Source organism: Schistocerca nitens, chromosome 3 (genome assembly GCF_023898315.1).
Source record: "Schistocerca nitens isolate TAMUIC-IGC-003100 chromosome 3, iqSchNite1.1, whole genome shotgun sequence".
NCBI classification, from domain to species: Eukaryota; Metazoa; Arthropoda; class Insecta; order Orthoptera; family Acrididae; genus Schistocerca; species Schistocerca nitens.
The window spans coordinates 793,957,736-793,978,636 of NC_064616.1; the positions used below are offsets into that span (position 1 = coordinate 793,957,736).

The window sequence follows — 20,901 nt, forward strand, 5'->3', positions numbered from 1 at the left end:
ATGAGAACCCCTTTCCTGATAACCGTAGTAAGGCCAACCATTTCACTTCCTACTTATCTAATATCTTTACCATCCCTGAGGATCCGCACTTCGATTACACCCTCTTCCCTGATGTCCGTGATCGAACTGACACCTCTGCCACTCCACTCGCTCCTGGCTTCCAGTACTTGGACAACATTCCACACACTGAACTCAACACCCCAATCACAACTCAAAATATCATAGCTATACTATGCACAAAACGCAACATCACTCTGGGTTACGACCGTGTTACCTACTGTCACCTCCGTGAAGCTCCCGCATCCTTCCTCTCCACCCTGGCCAGATTCTAAAAAGTGGTCTTGTCCACTGGCTTCTACTGCAACCTGTGGAAAATCTCCCAGATACTGATGTTCCTCAAATCCGACAAACCGCCTTCCGCTGTCTCGTCCTACCGCCCCATCAGCCTTACCTCGGTCTTCAGCAAGGTCCTGGAATCCATCCTCACCCGACACATCCACCGACAACTCCACCATTACCGCCTCCTTCCCTCTACCCAATGTGGCTTTCGACCATCCTTCTCTGCCGATGACCTTCTCCTTCACCTCCTCTCCAAACAACTAAATTCCCGTCACTCCACCATCTTCCTCTCTCTCGACCTTGAGCGTGCCTACAACCGTGTATGGCATTCCAGTCTCCTCTTCAAGCTCTAAACCTTTGCCCTTCCTGTTAACTACGTCTGTCTGATCGCCTCCTTCCCTTCTCACTGTCCTTCCTATGTCAGCATCCATAACATGGATTCCTACACTTTCCACCCCTTCACCAGTGTGCCCAAAGGTTCCGTCGCCTCTTCTCTTCCTTCTATATATGGCAGACATGCCACCACCTTCACCCCACATCTACCTTCTCCATTACGCCGATGACACTGCCTTCCTTGCCCTCACCCCCACCCTGCAACGCTCCCAGCACCTTCTCCAATCCCATCTTGACCGGTTCACCACTTGGTGTAACCAGTGGCTGCTCAAGGTCAATCCTTCCAAAACCCAGGCAATCATTGTACGCAAAACCACCCATTCCTTCCGCCTCCTTCAATTTTATGGCACCATCTATGGTCATCCTATTCACCTCACCCCCACCCTCAAGACTATGGTCTATCCGTGAACTATATTATACACCTGGTTATATACTTCAGTATTACATGAATGTCCATTAAATTCATATCAATGTACCCCCACTATATACAGAACATGTAGACCTGAACCAAAAATTATAAGTTCTACATACATTTCTTATCGATGATGTCTTAACACTTCCATAAAGAGGAGATCTGAAGCTCACAATTTTGTTCCATAAACTAGATGTCACATTGTAAGAAGCTGCTATGAACATGTATTACAAGTACATGTTAAGCATTTAGCTAAATAAACATCCACCTGTCCGTTCCTGGTAATACCTCTGGTAGTTCAGAGGTCATACGCCCCACGCAGAGGTGCCGCTTTGTTACAATTTGTGTAACTATTTTGACATATGTCAGCTGACGAACAGAAGTGACGAATTCAGCTCACAGGAATATATTGGGTGTTAAATAAGCCATCCTGTGTCAATGGTTTTTCATTGTGCACAGTGTCAGCCTCATTATGTATCACGATTGTGTAAAACAAACGAACAATAAATAGTCAAGCAGCAGTTATGTGTGTGTTTCAGAGAATGTACAAATATTTTTAAAAACATGAGCTTTGTATTTACTTATTCACTTCATATTTTTCTCAGAACCTCACTCTCAGTCTTCAAGCAAGTATTTTACATATGCCACCTTTTCTGTTCATGAATAAGTTTAGAAACTTTCAATTGGAGCCTATCTGTATAAAGCAAAATGCTAACCGCCCAATGCATGAATTGATGTACACACCTCATATGGGAAGTGAACTGTTTTCTCCACGCTCTGTGCTGTCAGACTAGACCACATACTCGATGTGAGCTCGGTGAGATCGTTGATGGCCAACTGCCCAGGGCCATGTGCCATAACACTCATGTAGCGGAAATGCACTTGCGAGTTTTGTGGCGTGATCTAGTTCCAGAAGTTCCGTGTATGTGTGCTGCTACCAATACTGAATACACTGCACTCTCAGTAGTTCGGGAGAGGAATGACACGGTGTGATATGAGGTCCTGAAATTATGCGTTTGTGGGCTGACTGTGATAATACCATCTCGTACCTTTTTTCTTTGCAGGATGCATCGAGGTGATGAAATACGGCGGTTGCACAATCCGATGGAAGAAAAGCGTTATGGTCTGATCTGTGTCCCCAAATTACGCAAATTATGCTTATATGCAATGACTGCATCCTCACCGCTGTGTGGGAGTGGGTAGCGATCCTGAACATCATAGTACCCTAAAAATGTTGAATGTGTGAGGTGTTCACATTATCATCATTTCATTCTCATTATGTATTCCAGACAGTGTCTCCGCATTGTAGCCATTATTCGCATCCATCCATCACCTGCTGATACCACAGAGGGATTACTGATACACATCAACCACTGTTAAGAAGAAGAAATCAAAATGTGTGGTTACACGACTGTTTTTTAAGCACTGTTATATACTAACATTACAGTGAAAGAATATGATTTATATTTCAAGATAGGACGCCTTCTTTGCAGAACAACAGCATCTGTAGTGGGGACACCTATTAGAACCTCCGTCGAGGCTTTCATCACTACTTATAAAACAGTTACTTATGCTGAAAGTTACAAAACTAACAAAACCTTATGGAAGGCAGTACTGGCTGAGCTACATGCTCTTTCTACCACCGGAATTTTGAGACATGAATGTTGAAGATCTGCAGTTCTTAAACAGCAGACATATACCATGTTACACATTCAGTTGACTGGTTAAATGCTGAGAAATAAATACAAATTTTAACATTATATGCATGTTAAAATTTATATTTATTTCTCAGCATGTAACCAGGTAACCACTTAACTGAATGAGTAACATGGTATATGTCTGAGGGGTTGAGTCAGATACTGCTGTGTACAAGCACTTACACATACACTCCTGGAAATGGAAAAAAGAACACATTGACACCGGTGTGTCAGACCCACCATACTTGCTCCGGACACTGCGAGAGGGCTGTACAAGCAATGATCACACGCACGGCACAGCGGACACACCAGGAACCGCGGTGTTGGCCGTCGAATGGCGCTAGCTGCGCAGCATTTGTGCACCGCCGCCGTCAGTGTCAGCCAGTTTGCCGTGGCATACGGAGCTCCATCGCAGTCTTTAACACTGGTAGCATGCCGCGACAGCGTGGACGTGAACCGTATGTGCAGTTGACGGACTTTGAGCGAGGGCGTATAGTGGGCATGCGGGAGGCCGGGTGGACGTACCGCCGAATTGCTCAACACGTGGGGCGTGAGGTCTCCACAGTACATCGATGTTGTTGCCAGTGGTCGGCGGAAGGTGCACGTGCCCGTCGACCTGGGACCGGACCGCAGCGACGCACAGATGCACGCCAAGACCGTAGGATCCTACGCAGTGCCGTAGGGGACCGCACCGCCACTTCCCAGCAAATTAGGGACACTGTTGCTCCTGGGGTATCGGCGAGGACCATTCGCAACCGTCTCCATGAAGCTGGGCTACGCTCCCGCACACCGTTAGGCCGTCTTCCGCTCACGCCCCAACATCGTGCAGCCCGCCTCCAGTGGTGTCGCGACAGGCGTGAATGGAGGGACGAATGGAGACGTGTCGTCTTCAGCGATGAGAGTCGCTTCTGCCTTGGTGCCAATGATGGTCGTATGCGTGTTTGGCGCCGTGCAGGTGAGCGCCACAATCAGGACTGCATACGACCGAGGCACACAGGCCCAACACCCGGCATCATGGTGTGGGGAGCGATCTCCTACACTGGCCGTACACCACTGGTGATCGTCGAGGGGACACTGAATAGTGTACGGTACATCCAAACCGTCATCGAACCCATCGTTCTACCATTCCTAGACCGGCAAGGGAACTTGCTGGTCCAACAGGACAATGCACGTCCGCATGTATCCCGTGCCACCCAACGTGCTCTAGAAGGTGTAAGTCAACTACCCTGGCCAGCAAGATCCCCGGATCTGTCCCCCATTGAGCATGTTTGGGACTGGATGAAGCGTCGTCTCACGCGGTCTGCACGTCCAGCACGAACGCTGGTCCAACTGAGGCGCCAGGTGGAAATGGCATGGCAAGCCGTTCCACAGGACTACATCCAGCATCTCTACGATCGTCTCCATGGGAGAATAGCAGCCTGCATTGCTGCGAAAGGTGGATGTACACTGTACTAGTGCCGACATTGTGCATGCTCTGTTGCCTGTGTCTATGTGCCTGTGGTTCTGTCAGTGTGATCATGTGATGTATCTGACCCCAGGAATGTGTCAATAAAGTTTCCCCTTCCTGGGACAATGAATTCACGGTGTTCTTATTTCAATTTCCAGGAGTGTATATCCTGGACTGATCACTCAACTACTCAAAGCATGTACACATCTGCTGGTAACACTGTCGATGGTTAACATGTACAGAGTCTAAGCCTTAGTGAATCTCAAATTTAACTGAAATATATAGCTGTAGCAAAGTAACACATTTCGTTACTGTCTGCTCATACTAGTAATCTAATAATAATAATCCGTGTAGAAAATGGACTGTCTGTAGGTGATGCTGCTGCTACTAATTCCACTACGCAGCCAAGCATACGGTGTTAAAAATTACTTTATATGACAATGTAGTCTGTTTTGATAACAATTATTTTAGTTAAGACTATACAGAGGTGGCGATGTGTAGTCAGCAAATCAGTTTATGTCTGGGATGAATGTATGCCGTTGCTATGATACCTCATCTAATATCTCGATGATCTGTCGATGACAGGGATATGTTACGTATGTAGACACTGGATACAGCAACATGAAACCAGTTTACTGAATGTACAACATAGTATATGTCTGAGGTGTAGAGTGAAATACTGTTGTCTGTATACATTTAAACATATCCCCTGGACTGATCGTTCTCTAGTATTCTGTTGGAGGTAGGAGCGTTGACACTTGTTTTACATATTGCAATTTCATATCAAGAAGTTCTACCTGGCCGCGACTTGCAGTTTCGACTTGCTGCCAACTAATCGACTTGTTACTTAACTGTACGACAAATATGCTCCCCTAAAAACCGAAAAGTAAGACGGAAACCTGCACCTTGGCTAAATGAACTAAAACAGCTCACGAATCTCAGAGACGCTCCACATCGGGCATACAAACTAACTACTCCCCATGCCTGAACATCATATTGCTTACAGAGCAGAAGCAGAACAAAGTCAGTCAGTCTCCGAGAAATGCAAAACTCAGGCATATCCATACATTAACCGACAACAAAAACAGACCAGTTGTCCTATGGAAAAAGATAGGTGGTGTTGGTACAAGTAAAGTAAAAGCTGCAGCTGACCCCATTGTCCCAACCGAATAACTGACCTAGCACTTCTTATACGAACAACCACAACTGAACAACAAATGAAACAGACTCATTGACTACTTCAGGGAGGTAAACTATTGTAGCCCCCAAAAATTCTATCTAAAGCATATTACTTGCGACAACATCAAAAAGAACGCATATCAGATAAGCATTTACTGGGAATGATGGTGTTACAGTCCAAACTATGAAGCTTATTACTGACCTATCACTCCACACTACAACAGATATCTTCAAGTACTCCTTAATCACAAGTGTTTTCCCCAAGACCTTGAAACAGGGTCTAGTTAAGCCACTAAGAAACATGGATATTGCCAGTGCATCCTCTCATTACCAACCTATTTGCATTCTTCCTGCACTATCCAAGGCCTTAGGATATATGAAGGGCTTATTTCAATAGTGGTATAAGTCCATTACCTGCACTTTTCTGTCCATAATGCTTCTGAAATTAGTGAGCAAAACAAACAGAAAGAAAGGTTCATCTCTAGCAAGAAGCCATATGCTTGAATATTTCTGATATCTCAACTGCAGATTTTTCAGCGCTCATTTAACTTTAGGACACTGTATCTCAATATGAACAAAAATGGACTTGTACCACTAATGAAATAAGCCCTTCATATACTCTACATCGAGCTAATAAACTACCTAACTACAAACGACCAACATGATGAATACCAGTCAGGTTTCCATAAACATCGCACCGTAACAACTGCCTTAATAAAGGTAAGAGATGAACTGAAGCTTGCCATGGATGCACAAGAGACAAATATCAAGTGGTTCACAGACTTCAGCAAAGCCTTTGACATTCTTGCCTTCGACAATTCACTTGCCAAACTTAGCAGCCGAAATTTCTCGCAAAGTGCGGTGCAATGGTTTCCCTCAAACCGGACGTCTCACAAGCGATGCGTCATATCCAGCACCATAAAGTCACAATGGAGGCAGGTAGTACCATGCGTCCCCCTACGATTCGTTATTAGGTCCTTTACTCTTTTCTTTCTATGTAGAGGATGTGTCATCAGTTTCGTCCTACTGCAAGTACATGTACGCTGACGACCTGTCATTGTATCTAAATGAAAAACCTATAAACCTGAAGACAGGTATTGAGATTCTCAACAATGACCTTTGTGCACTATCACAATGGCTGCAGGATACAGGATAAAAGCTCAGCCCGTCCATTGGTCATTCTAGGCTCATTAGCCCAATTTATTGGGAATACCTACCATACTTAATCCTGAATGGGACAAATATCAACTTCTCTCCCTCAGCAAAGAGTCTGGGACTCTTGTACTCAGGATGTAACAGCAATATGTAAAAAGGCGTCAGTATCTCCATATCCTACAAAATTATAAAAAGCTATCCCCTCTTGACCTGAAAAGCAAACTACTGCAGACAGTTATGCTTCCAATTATTGATTACAGCGATGTTATCCTGCATATCCGGGCTTCATGCATACAAGGACAAAGATTACCATACCCTCTGTCTGCTCTACTGTCTTGTCAACGGACACTGGCCCTCGCATCTCTCATCGAGCTTAACGCTCTTACCTAACATGGCAGAAGCACCTATACACATCAGAGCAAAATGCTTTCTGTCCCACTCCATCGTTCATTCACATACTCGAAGTGCTTCTCAGTAGCAGGAAATCGACTCTGGAATCACCTCAATAACTTCCCGCATTATATTAGGGAACTTAATAACATCTCCAGCTTCAGAAGACAGTTAATAACGTATCTACTAAAGCAAAAATAAGGAATACCATTGCCACTGTAGCACTCATTACCCTCGTACATCCTTGTTTCCAACGATCTTCATCTTTTCCCAGTATACTTAGCTGGTGCAGTCTTCTTAAATTTGCTTTCCTCAGAACTCGATACATCAGAAAACAGCTATCTTGTACACCAACCAATTCCTTTTTATATCTGCCACTATCATTATCATTATTATTGTCATCATTATTATTAATATTACTATTATAACTCTTAGTGACAGCAGCTGCAATAGTACAAGTACTGCGCCGGCCGAAGTGGCCGTGCGGTTAAAGGCGCTGCAGTCTGGACCCGCAAGACCGCTACGGTCGCAGGTTCGAATCCTGCCTCGGGCATGGATGTTTGTGATGTCCTTAGGTTAGTTAGGTTTAACTAGTTCTAAGTTCTAGGGGACTAATGACCTCGGCAGTTGAGTCCCATAGTGCTCAGAGCCATTTGAAGTACAAGTACTGCCAACTTCATGAGTTCATAGTCAGTGATATTTACTCACATTGCGACTTCAGACACTCAAATAATTTTAACGCTATATGTCATATTGTCCTTTGGATACTGTGATGTAAAGAATTTACTGTATGTGTTTAACACTGGTTCAATGTAAGAGGGGACCTGATTGGCCTAATCAGATCAGGATAATTAAATAAACAAATAAAAAATAAAATAAGTACTACACCAAAAAAATACTCTACATGGTCATAAGCAGCATTCAAATATTCAGTGTAAATGTGCAAAATGTATTTCCTCGTTGCAATTGCTACACGGCTACACAAATCTCCAATACTTTGCCACTGGATACAAATACCATTAAATAAGCTAATACTGGCTCACGTAATTGATATAAAGAAATTATTTGTCATTAAAATACAGACAACCTGATCCTCAATAGCACATGGAGCACATAATAACTAATGACACTCCCATTTGTATCATACATATACAGGGTGTTCCAAAAATAATATACGTATTACAAAGTATTATTTTGTCCAAACTATCGATCGCTTCGCCTCGGCTCGGCTATAGGAGAAACCAATACGTAGTCTAGTTTATATTAATAGCCGCCAGATGTCAGTTGTCTTCTGTTTTGCTAGGTAACCTTCATATGTTTAAAATGGCTACTCGGCAGCAGAAATCAATCTGTGTTCTCGAGTTTTCGAAGTGCAATTCCGTGATTACAATGCAAAGACGTTTCAGGTTGAGCTACCAAATTGATGCTCCGAATGGGTGGAACATTCGCAGATGGTATCGACAGTTTCTAGATATAGGAAGTGTATGTAAAGTAAAGAGTCCTGGCCGCCCTCGTGTTCCTGAAGAAAATGTAGCACGAATTCAAACTATTATCCATCATAGTCCTTCAAAATCAACTCGTCATGCCAGTCGGGAGTTGCAATTGCCTACAAAAACTATTTGGTGTGTTTTGAGACGTCAGTTGTTTATGAAACCGTACAAGTTACAGCTGTTACAAGCTCTGCGTCCTGATGACAAACGCAAACGTGTGGCATTTTGTAACGAGATTCTTGATGCTACTGACAATGATAACACTTTCGCACAACGCATCATGTTCAGTGTTAGTGGTCAGGTAAACAAACACAATGTTCGAATTAGGGGCCTAGAGAACCCACATGCAGCCAATGAACATGTACGAGATTCGCCCGAAGTCAATGTGTTTTGTGCGATATCCTGATCATCTGTTTACGGCCCGTTCTTCTTTGATGGAAACACGGTTCAGCAGTATCTTGTTATCTTACAAAACTGGTTTTTTCCGAGGCTGCATGAAGACAACTTCGTTTTTCCAACAAGACGGGGCACCCCCACACTGGAGTCGCCAAGTGCGTGAATATCTGAATGAAACTCTACAGAACCTTTGGATTGGTCGTCAAGGAGCTGGCGACATAGCGTGTCTCAGCTGGGCTCCACGGTCACCGGATTTGACACCCTCTGACTTCTTCCTGTGGGGTTTCCTTAAAGACAACGTTTATGTACCAGCACTCCCACAGAATCTGGAAGAGTTGGAGAACTGCATCCGTACAGTGACGAAGGACATTCTTGCCCGAGTATGGGAGGAATTTGAGTATCGGTGTGATATTATTCGTGTCACTGATGGAGGACGTATTTGACACCTGTAATCTGAACTTGAGAGGTTCGTAAATGTGTGTGTAAAGTTTCATATTCGTATGTCTTAAAGTTTAATAAATATATGCATTAGAAATAGGTATATTCTTTTTGAAACACCCTGTATATTTATTTACCACACAGAAATTTACAATTTATAATCACTCAAGTACAGAAGGTACCACTCATTGTATTCGAGTATCCTATCTTCTAATGTGTATCTCACACTTGTATGTTGTTGCCCCTGCTGCTGCCATGAGTCCAGAAATAGTGCATTGTGCAGATATCTGTTGCTGATATGAGGGTTCTGGCAACACTGGTTTGCAGAACACATTAATGTCCCAATACAACAGTTCTGCTAGCATTGGATCAGAGGTCTGTTCGGCTGTAGGCATTTGCTGAGCTCTGATACCTCAAACAATAATGGACCCCAGAATATCCACATAACCTGCTCCAGTAGTTCTGCTAGCATAAGAATCTTGTCAACTGAGCACATGAGATCTTGATGGAAATACAGATGCTAAATGACAGCGCACATGCATGCAATCAATCTATAGCAGTGGAGGAAAATACTACCGTTTATATGCCTCCCTACTCAGTGGTGTCATGTCCGTTCTGGTGGTAGCTGGGTGCTGGTAGCATAAAATACAGCTCCGAATCGGCTTGTTAATATTGGCTGCATGATTCATTTCCACTGGGCAATGCAGCTGTGTGTGTGTGTGTGTGTGTGTGGAGGGGGGAGAGAGAAACAGTGCTTCAAGAAAATGCACTTAGTGCAGAGCTGGCTGGCTACATGGCATTCTGTTGCTGTACAGTCTCTCTATGTTAATTTATGGGTAGGCATTAAGATGTGTGCTGTCACATAAATGGATCTAGGACACATGTTATTCCAACGACTTTTCTCTTTCCATCCTTTTAGCCCAACTAGCAGCTTTGGCGGTAAAGTCCCACGTGTTTGGTGTGTATGCCACGTGACAGGGCGAATTATGTTGTTGATAGATGGAACTTATTTCTTTGCTGTAGGTATTGTATTATTGCATAAAGAAGAGAGGCAAGGGTCCTAATTGTATTATCTTAACATCAGGCAACAGATTGTACCGTTTTTTGCCCTTGCATTTTGGTCTCTGCCACCATTTATTATGACTGGTTACATTTACCAAGGATGACACAATTCGAACTTAGAAGGCTTTCCAATTTAATCAGTTTTACACACTGATGTACACAAAGATCTCATTGTCTCACAACAGCAATGTGATTATGAATAATGATAGCCGACCGCTGTCGCCGAGCAGTTCTAGGCGCTTCAGTCCAGAACCGCGCGGCTGCTACGGTCGCAGGTTCGAATCCTACCTCGGGCATGGATGTGTGTGATGTCCTTAGGTTAGTTAGGTTTAAGTAGTTCTAAGTCTAGGGGACTGATGGTCTCAGATTTTAAGTCCCATAGTAATTAGAGCCGTTTGAACCATTCTTTTAATAACGATAAAATGTGGATGATTTCCAATTGTAGAGTAAAAGCACATAATAAAATTGGTGAACCTGACCATACATTGCTGTGTCTCAGTCTGTTTAAACGGAAGTGAAAGAAAAGAGAAAGAACACATTCCTAATATTTTTGGAGACTGGATATACGTCCTACTCTCCTTCACTAGACTACTTCCTCCTCCCCCTCTCTTTGTCCATCTCCTCCTTCTTCCTTCTCTCTCCATCCATCACTTTCTCCCCCTCTCTGTCCACCTTCTCCTCCCACATTTCTCTATAGCTCCTCTGCTCACTCTCCCTGTCTGCCTGCTTTGCTGAGTGGTGACATGATTGCCTACGATGCAGTGGGTCCGGATTCGATTCCTAGCCGGGTTGGAGATTTTCTCCATTTGTAGACTGGGTGCTGTGTCATGTTCATCCTCCTCCTTATCATCATCAGCGACGCGCAAGTCGCCCAATGTGGCGTCACCTGAAATAAGACTTGCAGCCCAGCGGCCGAACTTCCCTGGATGGAGCCTCCCGGCTAACAATGTCACACGATCGCTTCAATTTTTTACCCCCTCTCTATGTCCATCTTCTCCTATCTGCTCTCTATATCTGTTTCCCCCCACCTCTCTGCTCATCTCCTCTTCCGCGCCCCTCAGACCTCGAGCCTCGTTTACTGTTAGTAGTATTCTAATTATAAGCTGACTATCCAGGAATACAAATTTCCTGTTTTCTGTGAAAACCGTCTGTGAGAAAAAAACAAAACAGCACACTGTTGTGTATAGAATTTATGTTCAAAATACATACACTCCTGGAAATGGAAAAAAGAACATATTGACACCGGTGTGTCAGACCCACCATACTTGCTCCGGACACTGCGAGAGGACTGTACAAGCAATGATCACACGCACGGCCCAGCGGACACACCAGGAACCGCGGTGTTGGCCGTCGAATGGCGCTAGCTGCGCAGCATTTGTGCACCGCCGCCGTCAGTGTCAGCCAGTTTGCCGTGACGTACGGAGCTCCATCGCAGTCTTTAACACTGGTAGCATGCCGCGACAGCGTGGACGTGAACCGTATGTGCAGTTGACGGACTTTGAGCGAGGGCGTATAGTGGGCATGCGGGAGGCCGGGTGGACGTACCGCCGAATTGCTCAACACGTGGGGCGTGAGGCCTCCACAGTACATCGATGTTGTCGCCAGTGGTCGGCGGAAGGTGCACGTGCCCGTCGACCTGGGACCGGACCGTAGCGACGCACGGATGCACGCCAAGACCGTAGGATCCTACGCAGTGCCGTAGGGGACCGCACCGCCACTTCCCAGCAAATTAGGGACACTGTTGCTCCTGGGGTATCGGCGAGGACCATTCGCAACCGTCTCCATGAAGCTGGGCTACGCTCCCGCACACCGTTAGGCCGTCTTCCGCTCACGCCCCAACATCGTGCAGCCCGCCTCCAGTGGTGTCGCGACAGACGTGAATGGAGGGACGAATGGAGACGTGTCGTCTTCAGCGATGAGAGTCGCTTCTGCCTTGGTGCCAATGATGGTCGTATGCGTGTTTGGCGCCGTGCAGGTGAGCGCCACAATCAGGACTGCATACGACCGAGGCACACAGGGCCAATACCCGGCATCATGGTGTGGGGAGCGATCTCCTACACTGGCCGTACACCACTGGTGATCGTCGAGGGGACACTGAATAGTGCACGGTACATCCAAACCGTCATCGAACCCATCGTTCTACCATTCCTAGACCGGCAAGGGAACTTGCTGTTCCAACAGGACAATGCACGTCCGCATGTATCCCGTGCCACCCAACGTGCTCTAGAAGGTGTAAGTCAACTACCCTGGCCAGCAAGATCTCCGGATCTGTCCCCCATTGAGCATGTTTGGGACTGGATGAAGCGTCGTCTCACGCGGTCTGCACGTCCAGCATGAACGCTGGTCCAACTGAGGCGCCAGGTGGAAATGGCATGGCAAGCCGTTCCACAGGACTACATCCAGCATATCTACGATCGTCTCCATGGGAGAATAGCAGCCTGCATTGCTGCGAAAGGTGGATATACACTGTACTAGTGCCGACATTGTGCATGCTCTGTTGCCTGTGTCTATGTGCCTGTGGTTCTGTCAGTGTGATCACGTGATGTATCTGACACCAGGAATGTGTCAATAAAGTTTCCCCTTCCTGGGACAATGAATTCACGGTGTTCTTATTTCAATTTCCAGGAGTGTATAATGAGAAAGAATACATACAAAAGAAACAATTTGCCCTATGTTTTCAGTTCACTATTATTGTAGTTGAAACTGCCTGCAACAAAGGAAATAAAACTGCACATTTATACCACAGAGCACAGTAGAGCATTTTCTTTCTCACACCTAGGTTTAACAGAAAACCTGTACATCGTTATATAGAAAACATATAGTCTATAACTGAATTTTTAATAGAGTTTCGTTTAAAATTTGGCCCACGAGTGAACAAAGTTTTCAGTAGACACGTGTTTGACCCTGAGAGAGAATGAATAAGCGTTTTTTTTAAATGCTAACAGCCGGCCGTAGTGGCCGTGCGGTTCTAGGCGCTACAGTCTGGAACCGAGCGACCGCAACGGTCGCTGGTTCGAATCCTGCCTCGGGCATGGATGTGTGTGATGTCCTTAGGTTGGTTAGGTTTAATTAGTTCTAGGTTCTAGGCGACTGATGACCTCAGAAGTTTAGTCGCATAGTGCTCAGAGCCATTTTTAAATGCTAACAAAAGGTGTTTACAATGTGCTTCCATGTGGTGCCAGTTAATGAATAACGTGTAGAATATCTGCTGTGTGGAGTTTAAAAACATTCTGCAGTTCATCTCCCACTGTACAGATAAACCGCCCAGCCGAACATGATTATTATTACTATGTTCTGCCTGCTTATAGCTTTAATACAGTACACAATCTCCACCAAATATGTCGCAGAAGTGCCACACTCAACCAGGAGAAATATTCTTTTTTACCACAATACCTACAAACACTACATCTCCTACGTACGTAATTCCGTATTTCACCATCTCGACAAGTCCCATAATACTCAATACTTTTAGCAAACACTGATTTGATAAAAATGAAAGAGTGTGTAGGGACAACTGAGACTTACGGAAATGCAAGTTCAGCGGAATATTTTAATGCAAATGCCCACAGAGGGCATTGAATGACATATTTCATCGTAGTAATGATTTCGATCTTGATACCTACATCCTAATCCTCTCACAGCAGAGTAAAGACCTATAATGGAGAGCAAATGCCTAAAGGAAGTGGAGCAACAGAGCTTGAGTGATAAATAATTCAGATAATTTTGAGTACAGTCATTGTGACATTGTGATTAGCTGTTGTTGGAGTGCTGTCTGGGCGGAGACCTACGCTAAATATCAGGCAACTGATTATTTATACTGCCCATGTCTTCTCCTGCATTTACATACTAGGCAGATACACACACATCTGCATGAAGTGCTGAATTTTTTGCGTTGGTACGTTTGATTTCGATGTATACTACCAGTTTTTTACTAATTTCAAGATATGGTACCACTTCACTAGCATTTTGCTGACTATGCTATTACGTCATTATTTTTTATATTGTCAGTGCATTTTACCATGGTGTAACTGTGGCGAATATGCTAGAATATGCTAGAGTAAAATATGATGCTGGCTGGCATAAAATATAATGCCGGTGTATCACTGGTGCATGCATCACATTTATGCAAATTGTGTGTATGTGTGTGTGTGTGTGTGTGTGTGTGTGTGTGTGTGTGTGTGTGTGTGTGCGTGCGCGTGTGTGTGAGCGCGCGTGCCTGCATGCTGTTATTGGTTGACAGGGTTGAATAATAACAAGAAATATAGTACATGTTTTATTTACATATGTATATTGTCAATGTACAGTAACAATAAACTAGAAGCACTCATTGTCATACTACATTCCTTTCTGCTTGCTTTGAGTCCAAGTATACGCAATGTAGAAGACTGCTGCTGTTGCTTGTGGAACACCTCCATGTCCTGGTCTAGCATGTGATTAGAGCTCTTTGGGCTGCAGACAGTAGCTGCTGTGGCTGTGCGATGACATAGTCGAACGAACCAGTTGCGAAAAGTCAGACAGACATCCTGAGGATCTAGTATGTTGCAGAACACTTATGTGTCCTTGCCTGTAACAAAAACAAAAAACCTGATTACAAACGTTATTAGCTTACCACAATAGGCTAGTGTATCTGTAAAATACACACACATGGAAGCTGTAGCACATCAGCTGCCGCATCGGGATCCTGCGATGTGTGCATGGAAATTAGTGTGTTTTTGTTAGTAATAACCATATTGTTAAAATAGAAAAGAAAAAGACAAATACTTACTGTTAGAGTTCATTTGTCCATTTCATCGCTGCTGCTGGTGTTATCGCTTCATATTGCATGGATGTATTGACAATCCAACTATAAAAATTAAAATTGCTCGAAAGCGGGAGGGGGAACCTGCTGAGTTTGCATGCAATTGATGCCATGGGGCCTCTCGGCATAGCGCCACTGGCTACATGGGTGAGAGCGGAAGCAGAGTCGGGAATTGCAGGATTAATGACATTGCCTGAGTGCCGGATGCTGGTATCAGCGATCCTGTGAATGCTGACGCTGATGTCAATTCCAGAAATACCGATGTTGGTGTCAATGAGTTTCTGCCCAGAACTGGTGATGATCCTGCGTTTATGTGATACTTTTTCTGTATATGTAGATCATGATTATTCGATATCACTAGCCTGTCACCACATCAAAAAAAGATTTGCATCACCTCGGTTCCGAGAGTTCCGGAACCTGTATAGAAAACTGGAATAGAGATCAACATAAACATCATTTCTGCCCTTTTATTGTTCATGAAAACCAAACATTGCGTCTATTACCACCATACACTGAGACCTTCAGGGTTGGTGGTCCAGATTGCTGTACACGTCAGTACCTCTAATACCCAGTAGCACGTCCTCTTGCATTGATGCATGCCTGTATTCTTCGTGGCATACTATCCACAAGTTCATCAAGGCACTCTTGGTCCTACTCAACGGCGATTCGGCGTAGATACCTCAGAGTGACTGATGGGTCACGTCGTCCATAAACAGCCCTTTTCAATCTATCACAGGCATGTTCACTAGGGTTCATGTCTGGAGAACATGTTGGCCACTCTAGTCGAATGATGTCGTTATTCTGAAGGAAGTCATTCACAAGATGTGTACGGTGGAGGCGCGAATTGTCGTCCATGAAGACGAATGCCTGTCCAATATGCTGCCGATATGGTTGCACTATCGGTTGGAGGATGGCATTCACATATCGTACAGCCGCTACGGCGCCTTTCATGACCACCAACGGCGTACGTCGGCCCCACATAATGGCACCCCAACCACCAGGGAACCTCCACCTTCTGCACTCGCCGGATAGTGTGTCTAAGGCGTTCAACCTGACCGGGTTGCCTCCCAACACGCCTCCAACGATTGTATGGTTGAAGACATATGCGACACTCATCGGCGAAGAGAACGTGATGCCAATCCTGAGCAGTCCGTTCGGCATGTTGTTTGGCCCATCTGTATGGCGTTGCATGGTGTCGTAGTTGGGAAGATGGATCTCGTCATGTCGGGAGTAAAGTTGCGCGTCATGCAGCCTATTGCGCAAAGTTTGAGTCGTAACACAACGTCCTGTGGCTGCACGAAGAGCATTATTCAACATGGTGGCGTTGCTGTCAGGGTTCCTCCGAGCCATAATCCGTAGGTAGCGGTCATCTACTGCAGTAAAGCCCTTGGGCGGCCTGAGCGAGGCATTTCATCGATAGTTCCTGTCTCCCTGTATCTCCTCCGTGTCCGAACAACATCGCTTTGATTCACTCCGAGACGCCTGGACACTTCCCTGTTGAGAGCCTTTCCTGGCACAAAGTAACAATGCGGACGCAATCGAACTGCGGTATTGACCGTCTAGGCATGGTTGAACTACAGACAACACGAGCTGTGTTCCTCCTTCCTGGTGCAATGACTGGAACTGATTGGCTGTCAGACCCCCTCTGGTCTAATAGGCGCTGCTCATGCATGGTTGTTTACATATTTGGGCGGGTTTAGTGACATCACATCAGTGCACACTCCTATGCAGAGCAAAAATTTCATTCTGGAAAGACACCGAGGCTGTGGCTAAGCCTTCTCTCCACAATATCCTTTCTTCCAGGAGTGCAAGTCCTGCAAGTTTCGCAGAACAGATTCCGTCCAGTTTGGAATATAGGAGATGAGGTCCAGTGGAAGTAAAGCTGTGAGAATGGATTATGAGTTGTGCTTAGGTAACTCGGTTGGCAGAGCACATGCCTGTGAAAGCCTCCAATGTCAAGTCTCAGTTTGGACACAGTTTTAATCTGCGATGAAGTTCCAACAATTACCATATTTTGAAGCTGAAAGTAACGATGAAACTTGAAAAATAGCGAAGTTAAACAATTTCATTTCCCAATGTAGGAGAGAAACCGGGGAGAAATCAGCATATGTAAAAAGCAACGTATTGTTGACGAACTATTTTTTTATGTTAAAAACAGATCAAACAGTACATATCTTTAATTGCAGACCACTGATGATGCTTTACCTCAACAAAGCAAGATGCATCTGGTAGGAAAAAAAAAACGATATTTTCTTGTAATTTCATCGACAGAATGAAAATACCCTCAGGAATTGCAAGAAATGTTTCTAGTTTCAACTGACATAGTTGAGAAACAAAGAAAAAGAAAAACAGTTAATCAGTATCTAGTTAACAAAGCATTTGGCAGTAGATGACGAACTGTTAACATAGTAAACAATCTTAATTTACTTAACATAAATTTCTTTTTGAATGCAACAAAATCAAAAGTTATTGAAATAGTGAAAGAAAATTTAAAATTACATAGTAGATTGAATTTAAATTTTATTTTTTTGTGATGATAAAATGTTATCAGATTCCAAAAAAACAACAGGGAACTCATCGGCAGTGGAATGAATGGAAGAGCTTTAATTAAATGGGGTAAAAATGAGAAAAAATAAATTCTTTCATGAATGTCCGAATTTCGAACTCGAGAATTTGAAAGCAGTTCACATCGAATTATTCAATCTCTTAGTATTTGATAAATATGTCCCATTAAGACGTTCATCATACACTGAACAGCCATAAAAAGGAAAAATAAGGAAATTTGTGTTAATGAAAAAAAAAGATCAAAGCTATTTCCAGTGGTCTACAAAATCGATATATCATTTTATAGACAAAACTGCAGAGAGAATTACAGAATATATGGATGATATACTGGATACCGACCAGAAGAGTGACAAATTTCAATTCCCCTTTACACTTGAAGATATTTCCAAAATCAGGACTAAAATATTTCTATTTATGGTGACTCATCTGATGAAAAATCTCAAGTATATCCATTGAAAATAATTAAATCTAAACACAATTAGCTTATTAATCCATTACATTTTAAAGATGAAAATATTTCACATTATTGTTGGATAAAAAAATATCTCAACATTAGTTTGAGTTCAGTGAACATGAGATATAGAAGTGAAATTTTATGTAAAATGTGTTTAATGCAAGTCGTTAATAATGAATAATGAGAGATCCACATTCCAAATTGTTTACTTAATAAACCATTAAAATTTGTATCAGCAGTTAATAATTTATAAATAAGTTTTAAAAATTGTCAACATAAATGCAAGTTCCATTTGTTAATTATGCTAATTTTGAAAGTTTACTTTCAAAAATGGATATTTGCCAGACTCATCCAGAAAAATATATGCTATAAAATATAAAAAACATGAACCAAGTGGTTTTTGTTATTACATTTAATACATGGCAGGACATTATAAAAATCCAGTTGTAAGTCATGGCCAAATTGTCATAAAATATTTATCGAATGTGTGATGAAAGAAGCTTAAGAAATTGGTGATTTTTTTCTGATATTGAGAATTCAAACCACTAATGTCTCAAGAATAAATGAGACGTAATAAATCAAAAACTTTTTCAATATGTAGATGTAATTACTCACAATAAACAAAAGGCTTCATCATCATTTCTGGAATAGATGTATATATTTGTTTTGGCAAAAAAATTGAAAATTAGATTTATTGATACATTTAAGTTCATGACTTCACATCTCAAAAACTTCCATGAAATTTGAGAAAAGATCAAATGAAAAATATTAGAAACTTTTTCAGAATATTTAATAAATTTAATAACCAAAAAAGGAGTTGTCCTTAAGGTTATATGGATAATCGGAAAAATTTTTAAGGGACAGAACTTGCATCAGAAGAAAAATTCTATGATAAATTAAAGTAATGTGATATTAGTGGGGAAAATTATAAACACAAATCAATTTAAGAAAAATGTAATATAAAAATCATGTTAAATATCATGATTTATATATTAAAACTGATGTTTTGTTGTTATCTGATATTTCCGAAAATTTTAGAAAATCTTGTACAAAGTCTTATGATTTACATCCATCATGGCTTTTATCATACAAGGTTTATGTTGGGATACGATTTTAAATATGAGGAAAGTTAAATTATAATTATTTGGTGGTTATGGTGTGATCGTTAAGACTGAAAAGAATTAAAGGCAGTATATCTCATTGTTGGAAAAGATATGTTAAAGCAAATAATAAATGTTGGAAAAATTACCATTCACATATGAGGTCAAATTATTTAACATATATTTATGCAAATAATTGATATTTTGGAAATTTGTTGTGAGTTCATATGTGACCAAATTGCTGAGGTCATCGGTTCCTAGGCTTACACACTACTTAATCTAACTTAAACTAACTTATGCAAAGAACAACACACATACCCATGTCTGAGGGAGTACTCGAACCTCTGAGGGGGGAGACACATGAACCATCACAAGATTCCTCAGACCATGCGGCTACCCTTTGTGGCAATAACTAATATGGTTGGGCTATTAGTCAACATTTGACATATGATGGATTTGAATGGGATAATTCAAATGATCTTGATTCTAAAGAAATAAGAGAAGCTGCTGATAACTCAGAATATGGGTATATTTTTGAAGTAGATTTAGAATATCCAAAAATTTACATGAAACACATAAAGATTTAGCTCAGAAAATAAAATTGTGCCTGAGGCTAAAGAAAAAAGTTATTAACAACACCAAATGACAAAAATATTATTTAGTTCCCTATAGGAATATTTAACAATATTTGTCTCATGGAATTAAAACACCAAAAAGATATATGGTTTTATAATTTAAGAGCAATCTGACTGGTTAAAAAAATATATATATTTGAATAGAGAAATGAGGACAAAAGTGTGAAATGATTTTGCATAAGATATCTGCAAGTTAATGAATAACTCTGATTTGGAAAAACAATTGAAAATATAAGCAACAGAGTGGGTATAAAATTAGTTTGAATTCAAGAAAAGTGTGAAAACGGTATAGCAAAACAAAATTTCAATTGAAGAACTACATTTAATGAAAATCATGCTGCGATTCACATGAAAAAGATAAAAATTGTTAAAAAATTTATATTGAAATGAGCATAGTCGATTTAACTAAAGAATTAATGTATAATTTTCAGTATAATTTTATAAAACCAAAATATAGATATAAAATTTCACTCTCATATCAAGATAGTGGCAGTAACATTTATAATATAGAAAGAGTAGATTTTATGAAGATATGTAGAAAACTCTTAACAGATCTGATACAAGTGATAAGAAAGTACTCGGTAAAATGGAAGATGAAGGTAATGGAATAATGATTGAAGAATTTTGTAGTTTCAGCTCAAAAATGTATGCTTTTGTTAACTGGTGGTACTCAGGAACAAAAATCTAAAGGAGCTAAGAAATATGTTGCAAAAAAATAAGCTTACAAAACAATAAACTTTAATTTCATGATACTGAACAATATAGAACGATGAATTTTATCGAAACTAATAAAGATGTAAATTATTCTGTTGAGATTAATAAAATAACTATATGGATGCCATAAAATTGTTTAATTACATAAAATTTTGTAAGGTGGCAAGAACTATGCCCCTTACATGTAGTCATTAAAGATCACCTAACTCAAGTTGAGCGAACAGTAGGGCTGAACAA

The 20,901-nt window shown here is 42.0% G+C and overlaps 1 protein-coding gene and 1 long non-coding RNA gene across 2 annotated transcripts in view; both read right to left on the bottom strand.

Annotated features, from left to right (window-relative positions):
- Positions 1 to 20,901, bottom strand: part of LOC126248811 (ras-related protein Rab-3) — an 831,249-nt gene that overhangs the window by 486,370 nt on the left and 323,978 nt on the right. The gene's annotated exons all lie outside the window — the stretch shown is intronic.
- Positions 14,659 to 20,901, bottom strand: part of LOC126248812 (uncharacterized) — a 98,517-nt gene continuing 92,274 nt past the window's right edge. Inside the window, exon 2 of the long non-coding RNA XR_007545542.1 lies at positions 14,659 to 14,962. This is a non-coding gene — a long non-coding RNA (uncharacterized LOC126248812). The remainder of the gene's footprint in view (positions 14,963 to 20,901) is intronic.